The sequence below is a fragment of the Diabrotica virgifera genome, chromosome 10, assembly GCF_917563875.1.
Source record: "Diabrotica virgifera virgifera chromosome 10, PGI_DIABVI_V3a".
In the NCBI taxonomy this organism is placed as follows: domain Eukaryota; kingdom Metazoa; phylum Arthropoda; class Insecta; order Coleoptera; family Chrysomelidae; genus Diabrotica; species Diabrotica virgifera.
Genome location: NC_065452.1, coordinates 10,944,760 through 10,960,343, shown reverse-complemented (window position 1 = coordinate 10,960,343; position 15,584 = coordinate 10,944,760). Strand labels below are relative to the sequence as shown.

General features: G+C 34.6%; 1 protein-coding gene across 4 annotated transcripts in view; it reads right to left on the bottom strand.

Annotated features, from left to right (window-relative positions):
- LOC114332050 (kinesin-like protein KIF13A) overlaps nt 1–15,584 on the bottom strand; it is a 515,517-nt gene that overhangs the window by 472,226 nt on the left and 27,707 nt on the right. The window lies entirely within an intron of this gene.

Below are 15,584 nucleotides of genomic sequence, written 5' to 3'. Positions count from 1 at the left end.
AATTTTTTAGAATGGCGTTATTTGCTATCGTTATTTATTGTCGTTGCCTAGCAACGGGACAACACACACAAACCGGCAAGACAATAAGCTACTTGATGCAGAAATTACTAATACGTCGCGGTCGCGTTGGACGGCATCTAAACGTTTATATTTACCTTTTAATAACCTCAACTTAACTGTTCAAATGATAAAATTTACACGTAAAAAAATATCGAACCATTGTTACAGTTAAAAATCCGTAAACATTTTTCGAAGTTAATTATTGATATAAATTACAATAATTATTGTATAAAATAAACAAGTTTAAGTAATTTCATTTATTAAAACTGATATTCAGTACTTGAACCAAACTTCAGCCCGTGAGTAATGACCCGTGAGTAACTTCAGCCCGTGAGTAATGAATTATTACTCACGGGTACAGTAATGGGTGCTATTATCTATGAAAAAATAGCTAATAATGAGCATGTTATTAAACGGTCGTAGAAAAACATATTTTTATTAGAATTATCGCAACAGCTCTTAAGAAAGTTACAAAAGAACTCCATAAGTTAAAAAATGGTAACAAAACAAAAATAAAAAACTAAATTGTTGCCCTCAACTCCCAATAAAATAGCCTTTAGATTAAGTCAGTATAGTGTATGAATTCCCCGATTGTTGATTACTGTCCTACATCTGTTAAGCAAAACCATGATCAGTTGGTCAATGTCTTGCTGCGGTATTCTGTTCCATTCCATTTAAAGGCCCTCAAAGAGTTGTTGTCTTGTACTGAACGCAATATTTTGTTCTGTTGTGTACAATGCGTCTGTCCAATATGTCCCATACCTCTATTCGGTTTAAATCTGGCGATTGTGCAGGCCATGGTAAAACCTCAATTTCATTATCTTCGAGGAATATTTGCACGACCCTGGCAGTATACGGACGCGCATTGTAATGCATTAATTGAAATTGGGGACCAGCTTGTTGTGCAAATGGTACAACAATAGGTTCGAGAATAACATCGCGGTAGTCCCCTAGATTATTTTGATGGTGGAATATGGTGCAAAGTGGACAGTCTTAGAACACACACCTTGACAGACTGAGCTAAGCTAGGGTGAACGATGGCTATCTTAGTTAGTTGAAGTATTATTTTCGAATGGTATTTCAATTAGCTGGGGTAGTTCATCGTATTCGCTTCAACTTCAGATGACGTGCCTTCGCAGTGAACCTGGGCACCAGGTGCACCGGTTGTTGGTTCTGATATCGTATTCGTCTACAGCGGCCCCAAAAAACTCCTTAAGTAACAAAATCTGGCCCTTAATACACCTATTTTGACATGTTTATGCACTTTAAAATGCACCTCCACCCATTTTTCTATGGTAGACTTTTTTCTGACACCATCCTGAAGATAATGCAAAAAGTTGCAAGTCTCTAGGTGCTGTATTTCAAAATCGATTTATTTTTTGCTAAATGCCCTGGTCTGAAAGAATGTGTGTGTGTGTACTTTGTACGCACGTAAGAAGTTATACTTCTATTATATAACTTCAAAGAGATAAATATACTTAACAGGTTATTTGTATTTTATTTAAATATTAAACTAACTTTCTTACCTACCACTTTTAAAAAAAATTATTAAAACGATACCAAAAATTAAAAAAAAAGAATATGAATCGTCCGGGATTTGAACCCGGGACCTCTCGATCTCCGGTGACATGCTCTACCACTGAGCTATATTCCCTTTGCTTTGACAGGTTACAAGATTTCTCATACATATGTACTGACAAATTTAATAGACCAAGTGAAGTATACAAAAATACTTTAAATATACTTACTATTATTATAACATATCTTATTCCCGAGGAAGACAAATCCAAATACACAAAAATTATAATAAATAATACATTTTTACTAAAAACACTAATATATCCTTTTAATGACTTATATTGCGCTCACAGCGCTGATACATAAATATCTTGAAATATTAGCAACGAACTACATACTGTCTGTGTGCGCATGCGCCCGGGATTATAGAATTTCACTCTCGATCACAAACCATACATACTCATAGACGTTTCACGGCCATGTTAATCTTTCGGATCGAATTAACGCCATCTCTTGATTGGAATGGGAACTAAATTGACAAATTTTAGTTACGTGGGAATTTCAAATTATAAATTTTGCGGGATTTTTGATGAAATTTCGCAGGAAATTAAAACAACAGAAAGACAATTCAATGTTTTATTCAATGTTTTACTGAAAACTTCAAATATTCCAATTTGTTTTCAAAATGCTATAAACACTACTGCCATGTGTCACGTGAAAGCACTGATGTGTAATATTGAGTTGAATGAAAATTTTTGAAATAATCTTGTAGGATGATTGTTTAGATAAATACCTTAGATCTAATCTTTCACAAACTTCCAAAAATATATAGGCCCGAAATGTTGATGACACACTTGTATATTGGAATAAACTGTTCCAGGATCTATTATATTGTTTTTTTAAATGTGGAGAAACACAACACGGGATGATCAATGTAAACTAAAAATTCTACTCACAAAAACGGAGAGGAGGTTAATACAATTGATTAAAATTGTGATTAAATCTAATTAAAAACGTAACACCACTATAATAAAATATTTAAGCCACAAACTGTAAAATAAAAAGTAAATAACAAATTAATTTAATTGTCAACTGTCAGTTGTTAAATATGACAAGAGAATTGACTGACAGCGACATCTCTGGATTGGAATGGTAACTAATTTGCTGTCTTGACCTTGACAATTTACGTGAAACGTCTATAAGTATGTATGGTTTGTGCTCTCGATCGCAAAGAAGTATAACTTCAAAAATATATAACATTGATATTGTTATCATAGCATGCTTTAAATATAGTCATTCTGTTGCAGCAAGAAATGTTTGATCTTCTGCGGAGAGTTGAGTACGAAAGCAATCCAATTGGTCTGAAAATCAATAAAGCTACGACAAAAATAATGGTGGTCGACAGATTCGACACTATTCAACTGACTAACATGTTGCAGGAATACCAGATAGTAAACACCTTTGTCTATCTCGGGTCTAGTATAACTAACGATGGTAACTGTGAAGCAGAAGTTCGGATACGTATTGGTATGGCAAAAAATGCGATGAGTCGCCCAACTTAAGTTTGGAAAGACATATCTATCTCTCAAAATATCAAGATGAGACTGGTGAATGCCCTTGTATTCTCAATATTTCTATACGGAGCAGAGACTTGGACTCTTCGCGCATGCGAGCGCCAAAAAATTGATGCCTTTGAGATGTGGTGCTGGAGAAGAATGCTGCGCATACCTTGGACAGCTCATAGGACAAACGTTTCCATTCTAAACCAACTCAATATTAAAAAAAGGCTGTCCACAATATGTCTGCAACGAATTCTACAATTCTTTGGTCACGTGATTCGCAGAGGTGACGACAGTTTGGAGAGATTAATTGTTTCTGGAAGCGTTCCGGGGAGAAGATTAAGAGGACGATGACCAACTAGATGGTCCGACCAAATAAAGAATTCAGCTGGAAACTCATTCTGCGAAGCTCTTAGAGCAGCTGAAAATAGAGACCAATGGACAAACATTGTTAGGAATATTGGAAGAAATCACGATCCTCAGTAATGAGGAAACCACAAGAGAGAGAGAGAGAGAGAGAGAGAGAGAGAGAGAGAGAGAGAGAGAGATTCTGTTGCAAGTTCAAGACATTATTCCTTCTGAGTGTAACACTTTTAATGTCACTGAGTATGTATTGATATTAACAACCTATGGAACCAGATATAAAATACGAATGGGAGAATTTGAGAACATCTACTGAAAAAGCAGCATCTAATACGCTGGACAAGAAAACTCAAATGACAAGCAGGAAAGAATAATTAAGTCACTAGAAAGACTGCTCATTTGCATTTTATGTTGGACTTTATTGAAAGTTTGTCGGTGTACAGTGCCGGCAAAAAAAATCTTTACATTGCCAAATAAATCACCAAATTTGAAGACAATTTGCATGCGTTCTGTCTGCGCTTAGAGGGGAAGGCAGGGGAGGGAGATAGCGTATTGCGACGGCAATTATCTGTAGTTTGCCGACCGCTTGGCTTATTTGGGGTATTCTCCGCGTTTGCACTGTAAACAGTTGGCTTTGTGTGGGTAGTCAGTATTAAACTTCTTCTCATTTACCGCGTAAAGTTTGAGATCGTCAAATTCTAAAATTTAACTGACAAATATGGGTCGAAAGAAACTCACAAAAGAGGAGAAGGTTCGTGCTTTAACATTACCGGAGAAAGGAGACTCCGTAGCACGTGATATTGGTGCTTCAAGAGGGACTATTTATCAACTGAAACGTTGCAGCCGAACGTTTCAGTTGATAAATAGCCCCTCTTTAAGCACCAATATCACGTGCTACGATAATTACAGAGTCTAATTTCTCCAGTATTGTTAAAGCACGAGCCTTCTCCTCTTTTGTGAGTCTCTTCCGACTCATATTTTTCAGTTCAATTTAAAATTTGACAATCTCAAACTTTACGCGGTAAATGAGAAGAAGTTTAACACTGACTACCCACACAAAGCCAACTGTTTACAGTGCAAACGCGCAGAATACCCTAAATATGCCAAACGGTCCGTAAACTACAGATAATTTCCGTCGCAAGTACGCTATCCCCCTCCCCTACGCTCCCCTCCAAGCGCAGACAGAACGCATGCAAATTGTCTTCAAATTTGGTGATTTATTAGGCAATGTAAAGATTTTTTTTGCCGGCACTGTAGTCAGTAGTCATATTATTTTTATAAATGCTTGTACAAAAATGAGACAAAGTCCTGTATAAAAACTGTTATAATATTATGTCATAACAACTGTGCAATCATGCCTTTCCAAATCATGAATAACAACTTTCTGTCAAATTTTTTTGCATGACACCTAATCATCGAATGAGTTAATAATTAATAACGCATCCATTCATTGCATAGTTAACGTGAATGTCATAAATAGTCAACACCTCAAATGAAGTAATTTCTCTTTTAAAAACCAAACCAAACCAAACAAAACTTTGTTATATAAATATGATCATTTCCGCAAATGATACATGCGATGCTCTAATCACAAACCACACGCAGACGGAAATATTTTTGCAGATTGTATGTAAACATGTATTGGAATGAAGATAATATTATTAATATTATTATCTTAACAAAATAAATAAATAATATGCAGGGTAAGTGCTGTTTCACATTATAAGACTTTTGAACGTGCGAGAGTTTTCTCGTGCGGTAGTTTTGACGCACCTATCCTTTTCACACAATAAGAATTGAGTCGCACTAAGATATTTTGCTGTGTTGTTTGGATATTATTTTTATTTACACTTTGTGGCTGAGGTAGGTACAGAATACGATGTCTGATATGTATCATTGCGATGTATCATTACAAATGGGTATTTATTGTCTATACTTTTGTCCTAATGTACTGTAATGCGTATTTATTCATTTGCAATTTTTATTTTGTCAGTTATTATTTTTTATGTTTTTAATTAAGTCTTAATTTGTTTTTATAATCTGCATATCATTGTTTTACTAAGATATTTGTGGGATCTTGGATTAGCTCATACAATCGTTTTTCATGTACAGAATTTAAAAGACCCTCTGTCATCTACTCGTTTTTAAATGATGTTCCACTCGTTTTAAATGTTGTTTTTAGATAATTTCACACAAGATGTGACGGTCGCCCTTCTCCAGTCTTGTTGGTCCATTCATTCTTCATTCGTTATGGTGCCGAGGTAGCTGTAGATACTGGGGTTTGGTTGAAGTAGATTTGGCCTTCTATTATCTTTTTCTTGCTAATTATTATAAGATTTGTGCTCTATATTTACAATAATCCACTATTTTGTCACACTGATGAAAAGACAATCGATATGTTCTATTAAAATCCGTTTTTGTCGTCCAGCTAAATGTATATTTTAAGAATAATATACAGGGTGTCCAGAAACTCTACCGACAAACGACGACAGAAGATTCTTCAGATAATTGTAAGATAATTTAACCCAATTCACTTAGTCCGAAAATGCTTCCTAAGGGAGCTAGAGCTCTTTGAAGATGGCGTCTTGTAATTAGTTTTTCTTAAATACCTCAAGAACGCTTCTATTTAGAAAAACAAAAATTGGTACGCGTATTTATCTACAAGATATAAATCTAATCCATTCATTGCAAATTTCTAGTACCGATCATAGGCGTCCGTTTTGGGTAGGGCAACGGTTATTTTATCGCATAACTTTTTTATCTTTAACTTTTATGCATTTCTGACACTGCATTATGAAATTGTGAAGTATTGTAGTACTAAAAGGTGCCCTTGTTTTAAATCGGTAGGACACACCGTTTTCTAGAAAAATCGATTTGAAAATTTTTCGCTTTTTAAATAAAAAAAAAATTTCAAAAAAAACTGTTTAGAAAGACGAAAACTGGTACATTTATTTATATTCCAGAGATAAATCAATTTCATTAATTGCGAATTTCTAGTACTGGTCATAGGCGTCCGTTTTGGGTAGGTCAACAGTTATTTTATAGCATGACTTTTTGTCTTGAATTTTTGAGCATTTTTGACACTAGATTATTAAATTATGAGGTATTCGAGTACTAAAAGTTACTCTTACTTTATATTGGTAAAATACTTCGTTTTTTGTTGAAAAGTTCTTTCAATTTTTATTTCAAATTAAAAACACGAAAAACTTTCAAATCGATTTTTCTAAAAAACGGTGTGTCCTACCGACCTTAAGCAAGAGTACCTTTTAGTACTAGAATACCCCACAATTTAATAATCCGGTGTCAAAAATGCTTAAAAGTTAAGGACAAAAAAGTTATGCGATAAAATACCCGTTGCTCTACCCAAAACGGACGCCTATGACCGGTACAAGAAATTCGCAACGGATGGAATCGATTCACCTCTGAAAAGTAAATATGCACACCAATTTTCGTTTTTCTAAATAGAAGCGTTCTGGAGGTATTTAAGAAAAACTAATGTCATGGCGTCATCTTCAAAGAGCTCTAGCTCCCTTAAGAAGCATTTTCGGACTAGGTGAATTGGGTTATATTGTCTTAAAATTATCTGAGGAATCTCCTGTCTTCGTTTGTCGGTAGAGTTTCTGGACACCCTGTATATGTATTAGCTGTCTGGCTAATAGATGCTTTTTGCTTTTATATCAGATTATAGACATTTAACCCCATAATAGACCCCATAATAAAAAAACTTCCCCATTTTTTCTTTAATTATTTTTTTCACAAGTAACTTCCGAAATCCGGTTTTTTACCGGTTATTACTTTAAAAAGAAAAAACCGGTTATAACCGGGACAAAAAAACAACCGGCAAAAAAGATTATTGCGTGGGAAAAAAAACCGGTTTTAGGTTATAACCGGTAGGTTTTTCCCATCCCTGGACCGAAACGGACGTATGGGGATGGTAGATCATCTCTGAACCTAAATGAAACATAAGCTGTCTTTAATTTTTAAAATTTTGTTATAGTATCAACTAAAAACAATCGAAATTGAAGAAAAATCGTACTTTCTCTCTCATTCTCATTCACTAAAAATGCAGCGTTGACAATATCACCACGTTATAACTTATAACAAGATAAGTATTTGATTGTCAACACCTCTAGAGGTCAAATCCATTGTCAAAAAGTAACGACGCACGTAACTCATTTAATAGGAGCACCTTTCAATTAAATTCACCGAGATTGAAGTTTACAAACGTAATATACACGGTGAGGTCGGGCTCGGGCTCGGGCATTTGATACAAAGATCGAAAATGGAATAAGTTTTCAAGGTGAATTCAGTAAACAACAGTTTATATAATCAATACCTACTAGTTTTAGCGGCGTTTTGCAGAATATTTAAATAGGGTAAAAAACCAGTCTATTTGTGAAAATATCATCAATTTCTCGTAAAAATATTATACAGATATTTTAAGGTTTTTTTTAGCATTTGGGCTCAAGTGCCCATTAAAGAACATTAAAGAAGGGTTAAAAGAACAATGCGCAGAAATAGAAGAACACCAGAAAAGACATGATAATTTTAACACACATAAAAAAATTAAGGAATTAACGCAGATCAACAGAAAAAGAAAACCGGGAATACTAAAAGATATAGATGGGAAACTTGTGTTGAGTACTAACGAAAAATTAAAGAGATGGACAGAATACATAAATGAATTGTTCAAAGACAATAGAACAGAGCAGATGGAAGTCGAAGTAGAAGATGATACGGTTTTGAAGATATTAAAAGAAGAAATTAAATCGGCATTAAAAAACAGCAAAAATGGTAAAGCAGTAGGTCCAGACCAAATCCCAGTAGAAAGCTTAAAATGTATAAATGATGAAACCTTAGACATTATCGTAGACTTGTTTAACACAGTGTACAAAACAGGAAACATACCAAAACAATGGTTACTCTCAACCTTTTGTGCTATCCCTAAAAATACAAACGCTAAAGATTGCAGTGAATACAGAACAATATCATTAATAAGTCACATTCTCAAATTATTCTTGAAAATAATACATGGTCGTATAAACAAAAAACTAGAAGAAGGAATAGATGATAGTCAGTTTGGGTTCAGAAACGGACTAGGAACCAGAGAGGCGTTATTTGCTTTTAATGTGTTAGCTCAAAGATGCATGGACATGAATGTGGATGTGCATGTTTGTTACGTTGATTTTGAGAAGGCTTTTGACAAAGTAAGACATGAAAAATTAGTCCAAATTCTAAAGACAAAAAACATAGACAAAAGGGACTTACGAATAATAACAAACCTTTACTGGAATCAAAGAGCACAAATTGTAATAGATAACGAACCCAGTCCAGAAATTGAAATCAGGAGAGGAGTTCGGCAGGGATGTATTATGTCTCCATTACTCTTTAATGCATATAGTGAAGCCATTTTTGAAGAAGCATTGCTATCTCAAAGTGAAGGAATAATAATTAACGGAAGATCTATTAACAACATAAGATATGCAGATGACACCGTGATTATAGCAAGCTCTGCTGAACAACTCCAACTACTACTGAACAAAACAAACAATTTCTGTAAAGAATATGGACTAAAAATGAATATAAAAAAGACCAAATACATGATAATAACTAAGAAAACAAACATACAAACAAGCATACATTTGGGAAATGTACCGATAGAAAGGGTTGATAAATACAAATACCTAGGAACCTGGATTTCAGAGAAAAATGATCAAACAACAGAAATAAGGACCAGGATAGAAATAGCAAGAAATGCGTTTGTAAAAATGAAAACAGTTCTCTGCAACAAAGACCTTAGCTTAGAACTGAGAGCAAGAGCTTTGAGATGCTACGTGTTCTCGATACTACAATATGGACTTGAAAGCTGGACATTAAAGCAAGAACATATAAATAAGCTACAGTCATTTGAAATGTGGTGTTACAGAAGAATGCTTAGAATAGCATGGACACAGAGGAAAACGAACACGGAAGTACTGCGAGAAATGGGTAAAGAATGCGAAATAATAAACACAATAAAAATAAGAAAGTTACAATATATGGGACACGTAATGAGGGAACCGCGATATGAAATGCTAAGACTGATAATACAGGGAAAGATAAGAGGCGGAAGGAGTATAGGAAGAAGGAGAGTGTCATGGTTAAAGAATTTAAGGGACTGGTTTAGATGCAGTTCTATAGAACTCATTAGAGCAGCGGTGGATAGAGTAAAGATAGTAATGATGATATCCAACCTCCGATTAGGAGACGGCACTTGAAGAAGAAGCCCATTCAGCCAGTAGCAAATGTGTAACCTAATGTCCTTTCCGACATTGCCTTCTGAATGCCGCCTAGCCAGGATTGTTTCGGCTTTCCTCTCTTCCTTCTTTCCCTTGGCGTCCATTTTAGAATTTGTTTTAGCAGTCTGTAGTCGTCCATTCTTTCTACATGACCATACCAGATAAGTTATCTCCTGTGAATTTCGTCTATGATGGTTGACTTGACTCCCATTATATTTATGATTAATTTGGTCATTTTGTATTCATTCAAGCCTTGATTTTCTAGCTGATCTTCTCCAGAAGTCCATTTCCAATGCAAGTAGGCGTCGTTCCAGGGATATAGCAAGTTGCCATGTTTCGCATCCGTAGAGCACTACACTTTTAAAGATGGAGTTAAAGATGAGATGTTTTCTTTGATTAGATAGTTCTTTTGACCATAGCATCGGGTTTAGGCATCCGATCACCCTTTTTCCTCTCACGATTCTTTGCTCTATCTCTTTTTCGGTGCGCCCACTCTTGTTGATTGTTGTTCCCAAATATACATATTCCTCACAGTTCCCGATTGTTTTTTGTTCGTTAACTATTAGATCTTCTACTTCAGTCCCGATGCAGTCCCCAAGTATTGCGTTTTGTTTCTATTTACAAAAAGGCCCCACTCTTCATATGTTTGAAATAACCGTCTCAAGATCGTCTCCAGTGTTTCAGTGCTTCATTTAAATAGATCTTAAATATTATTGGGGAGAGGCAGCATCCTTGTCGTAATCCTTTTGTTACTGGAAATTCTTCTGATAAGGTGTTGTTTAGTTTGATTTTTGATGTTGCTTTATTGTATAATTGTTTGACTGCGGCGATGATCGTGTTATTTAAGGAAGATCGTTCAAGAGACTGACACAGCTTTCTCACAGGAATCGTGTCATATGCTTTTGTGAGATCCACAACTAAAAGATGTATTTCCTGGCTTCTTGCAACTTTCTTTTCATTAAGTTGTGTTAGGGTAAATATGTGGTCTACCATAGCCACCTTTACTTTACAAGCCATGAAGAGAAAAAGGCAACGTCGCAATTGATGACGTCGGTAGTCTGACTTTCGGACTACCGCTTTCGAAACTACGATTTTAAAGTACAAATTCTGGTAAAATTTATAGTATTTTTTGAGTCAAACAAGAAAATATTATTCATTAGAAGTTTGTACAAAATAATATTAAAAGTAATTCCTTGTAAGTAACGTTTATTATACAAAAAAAAACCAATAACAAGAATATAAACGGGATTCATTTTTTTCGAATCCTAAGAAAACTAATAAGTATTTTTCAAAAATTTAAACGCAGAATGAAAGATTACGTTAGGACCGAGGGCCGAAAGTCCCTGAAAACTTCTATGTTTATTTTAATAAGTTACAGGGGTGAAAAACTAAGAAAATTTAGTGTGATTTTTAGTTTCAAATATGTCATTAAAAAAACTTTTTATTCATTCTAAGGGACTCTCGGCCCTCGGTAATAAAGTAATCTTTCATTCTGCGTTTAAATTTTTCAAAAATACTTATTAGTTTTCTCAGGATTCGAAAAAAATGATTAAATTTAAAATACAGGCGTCAAAATTTTGCATTTTGTTCCTTTCCACTTAAATTTTGTCGCACTTATTTAGAAACACCCTGAATTGATAAAGAACAAATCTAGTTGTTAAACCTAAGCGAATTAATCAAAAAAACAGAATGTTAAGAAAACCGGAGTCTATAGTTGGGTTTTAATTTCAGTATTTTATAAATGCCCGGTACACCATAAAAATTTAACTGGTTAGCAACAATATTATTACAGCGGTATTGTAAAAGAATTAGGCTATAACATATTTATAAAATCACTTAAATCTGCCAACAGGTTTAGGAAATATAAGACATTAAAATGACAAAAATTTTAAGTGGACGGATTTCTATATGCACGTAAGTTTATATAAAAATATTATTATATTGAACTAAAATCATCTTAATAACATACCTTTTAATGTTCTTTATAATTTGGAGCACGAAATATTGTAAAATATTTCAGTTTCTCTGTAAATACAGTGAAAATTATTTAAAAACAAATGAGAACTGTCAGAATTAATCGGTCTACCAATATATGTTGCCAAGTTTCAACTTCATGGCTTGTTAAGTAAAGGTGGCTATGGGTCTACGCAAGATCTTCCAGCTCTATAAAACCTGCTTGCTGTTCAATTTCACGAGGTTCGTATTCTTGCTCAATCATTATTTTTAAGATTTTACCAAACAGCCTGCTAAAGGTACTAATGACCGAGATACACCTGTAGTTTCCTCAGATATCTTTTGGACCATTTTTTGTGAATTGGATTCCCCATTCAAGTATCTTGTGAATAGCACTTTAGCAAGTTTTAAGTTACACATTTTAATAAACTTAAGAATTATTTTGTATACCTGATACATATTTAATGATAGAAAATGGAGCAGATTGAAAGGGGGGTATAAGTTTTGCAATAATAAACTATTAATAAATTCCTGTCTTTGTATTTCAAATTTACTGCAAACATAAAAAATGTGATCTAAGTCGCTCATCACATTGCAGGTTTCACAAAGTTCGGAATTGACTACACCGATTCTATATAAATGTTGAGGAAAGCTTGCCATGCCCGAATTTAAGCCTACAAATGATGGAGCCCCTGTGACAGACCGGGGAGGTTGACGATTAATTCTATATTCCATACATACAGTGGAGCAAATAATTCAAAAATCGAGAGAATACAACAGAGATCTAATAACACAGAACCATAAATTTGAAACTGTATCCACCTTTAGCTACTTAGGAGTAACAAAATGCAAAACCGAAAAAGAGAGAACAGAGGAAAGAATTCTGAAAGGCAAAAAAACATATGGAATGAATAGAAATCTGCTGAGAAGCAAGACTCATATCCTCACTCATATCGAGGTCCGATTTCTCATATCGAGTTCCCAGTTTAACCTGAACTTCTAGTGAACGTCAGTTTAAACTACATGTGTACAACGACCATGGACGTCGTGTCACATTTCATAATATGGATATGTAGATCTATCGATTTTTTGTCACAACTCGTTATTTTAAAAATGTCGTCTATAGACGTTGTGTCACATTACATCAAAGGAAATTAGACGTCTATAGACGTTCTGTCCGTCAACGTGTTAAGCTGTAGAACGTGAACTGGCAATGAGAATTGCATTTCCAAACAAAACCAAGTTCAAGGATGAACGTCAGTCAATTGAATTGTAGATTAACTCAGGTATGAAAAATCGACCATAAGTAAGAGAACGAAGATGAACCTATATAAGACCTTAATAAGACCTGTTGTTACATATGGGATGGAAACAACCACCATTAACAAGAAAGAGGAAGACAGCCTTCTGAAATTTGAAAGAAAAATAATGAGAACAATTAATACTGGGCCATAAGAAGGGAGGAGAGGGCCAGAAGGAGAAATAAGAATGAAAACAAAAGCCGAAATTGAAGAAGAACTAAAGAGAGAAAATATAGTCAGATACACAAAATCAACCCAACGTAAATACGGGACATTTAGGCGTCCCGAGAGACTTTTTCGGAACCCCGGGACAAATCGTTAAAAAACGGGACAATCCCGCTTTTACGGGACGTTTGGTCACCCTAGTGGAGGGGGACAAGGAGCTCCCAACATAAAATGGACATAATATTATGTTGTTCAATTAAGCGAATAATTTTTGAATGATTCACTAACTCAGACCTAGTAGAGATTCTTATTGTATTAAAATAAACAAACTAGGTTTATAAATATCGCAATTGTCTAGCGATATTTCATCGACCTCCGTTCTTTATCTATAAAACTTCCTTTGGTATCAAGGTTACACGTTGTGCAAAATATTTATGTATTAATAAAACCTTCCACGAAATAATCTACCTATTAAGATTTAATCTATTTTAAGTAGTTTGGGGATTTATTAATAAAGTTAAATGCTGTGAAAGGTGCATTCGAGGTAGTTTTCTAGTTTGGTTGAAAGTAGTAATAGAAACCTTTAAAATGTTGAGGTTTATTGAGAGCGTGAATTTACATAATATACTATAATAAATTATTATGTAAGTTGCTTGAGCTGAATATTTTCTGTTATAAAACTTTCCAGTCACTTTACGAAAATATCAGATTTGGATTTTATGCAAGACTGATCAGGAATAGATGAAATTTTCATTATAATGTAATTAATTGAGAAAAAGGTAGGAATGAAGTAACCAAAGCATCATTGCCATTCATTAATCTTAACAAAGCATGTGAGGAGTTTCTCGAGGGATTCTGTGGTGGGCACTCAATAAAAAAGTAGACCTCAGTGAATATGTAAAGATTGTGAGAGATACTTATGAGGGAGTAACAACTGATGTTAGAGCAGGTGTGGGAGAGACTGATAAATTTTACGTACAGTTGCCAACAAATTATTGCAGGATACCTAATCTTAGGTACGCTTATTAAACTTTGAAATTTTTTTGCATAATCTTTGAATTGTACTGGAAATGCTTATTTCATTTAAAAATAAGTCACCAGGACCAGACGGAATAATCAATGAGCTTCTAAAATAAGGAGGAGAAAGTATAACACTAGAGATGACGAAACTTCAACAAAAACTAATATTGCACTGCAAAAAACCAGACGGATGGAGAAACAGCATAATGATACCAATGTTCAAGAAAAGAGATAAAGAAGACCCCAACAATTATAGAGGTATAAGTCTACTGAACACCCAACTTAAGCTAACTACAGAACTCCTAACCAACAAAATCAATAAACTAACAACTTTATCAGATAAACAACAAGGATTCAGATCCGGAAGATCCTGCGTAGACGCCGTATTTGTACTAAGACAAATCACAGAAAATGCCATCGAGTACAATAAACCAGCATATCTATGTTTTATAGACCTGACAAAGGCTTCCGATCGCATCCAAAGACGTCTTACACCTACTGTATAGAAGAAACATACCAATCAATATTATACAAAGCATCGAAAACATCTACTTCCATAATCGAATACAGGCAAAGGTAAATGGAAAACTAAAACAGTTTATAACCAGTACAAAGCGGAGTCAGACAAGGTGACTCGTTAAGTCCACTGCTCTTAATATAATAATGGGCGAAATAATAGAAGCAGTACATAAAGGTCATGGTTACAGAATGGGGAACAAAGAAATCCAAATATGTATTATGTTATGCAGATGACGCCGCATTAATCGCCGAGACAGAAGACGATCTCCAAAGATTAACACACATCATACAACAGCCAAGAAATACAATATGATAATATCAGCAGAAAAAACCAAATGTATGACATCTAAATACCCACCACGATGTAAAATCGAAATTGATGGGAAAATAATGAAGCAGGAAGCAAAGTTTAGATATCTGGGAATAGATATAACCAGTTAAGGGGATGTTAATAAGGGGATATAATATATAACCTCTTAATGACACAATCTGGAAGAACAAACACCTAAGACAAGACACAAAAACAAGAATCTATAAAGCAGCAATTAGACCTATATTGATATACACGGCGGAGACAAGACCTGACACATCTAAAACGAGACGACTACTAGAAACAACAGAGATGAAAAAATACTTCGACGAATATCAGGGAAAAGTCTGTTGGATAGAGAGAGAGAAACTAAAACATAAGAAGAGCATGCAATGTAAAAGAAATAAATGGATGGGTGACAAAACGGAAAGAGGAGTGGAACGAACACATTAGTAGAATAGCAGAGGATAGGATAGTACCAATAGCACGAGATAAGTCACCAAATGGACGAAGAAGTATTGGCAGACCAAGAAAAGGA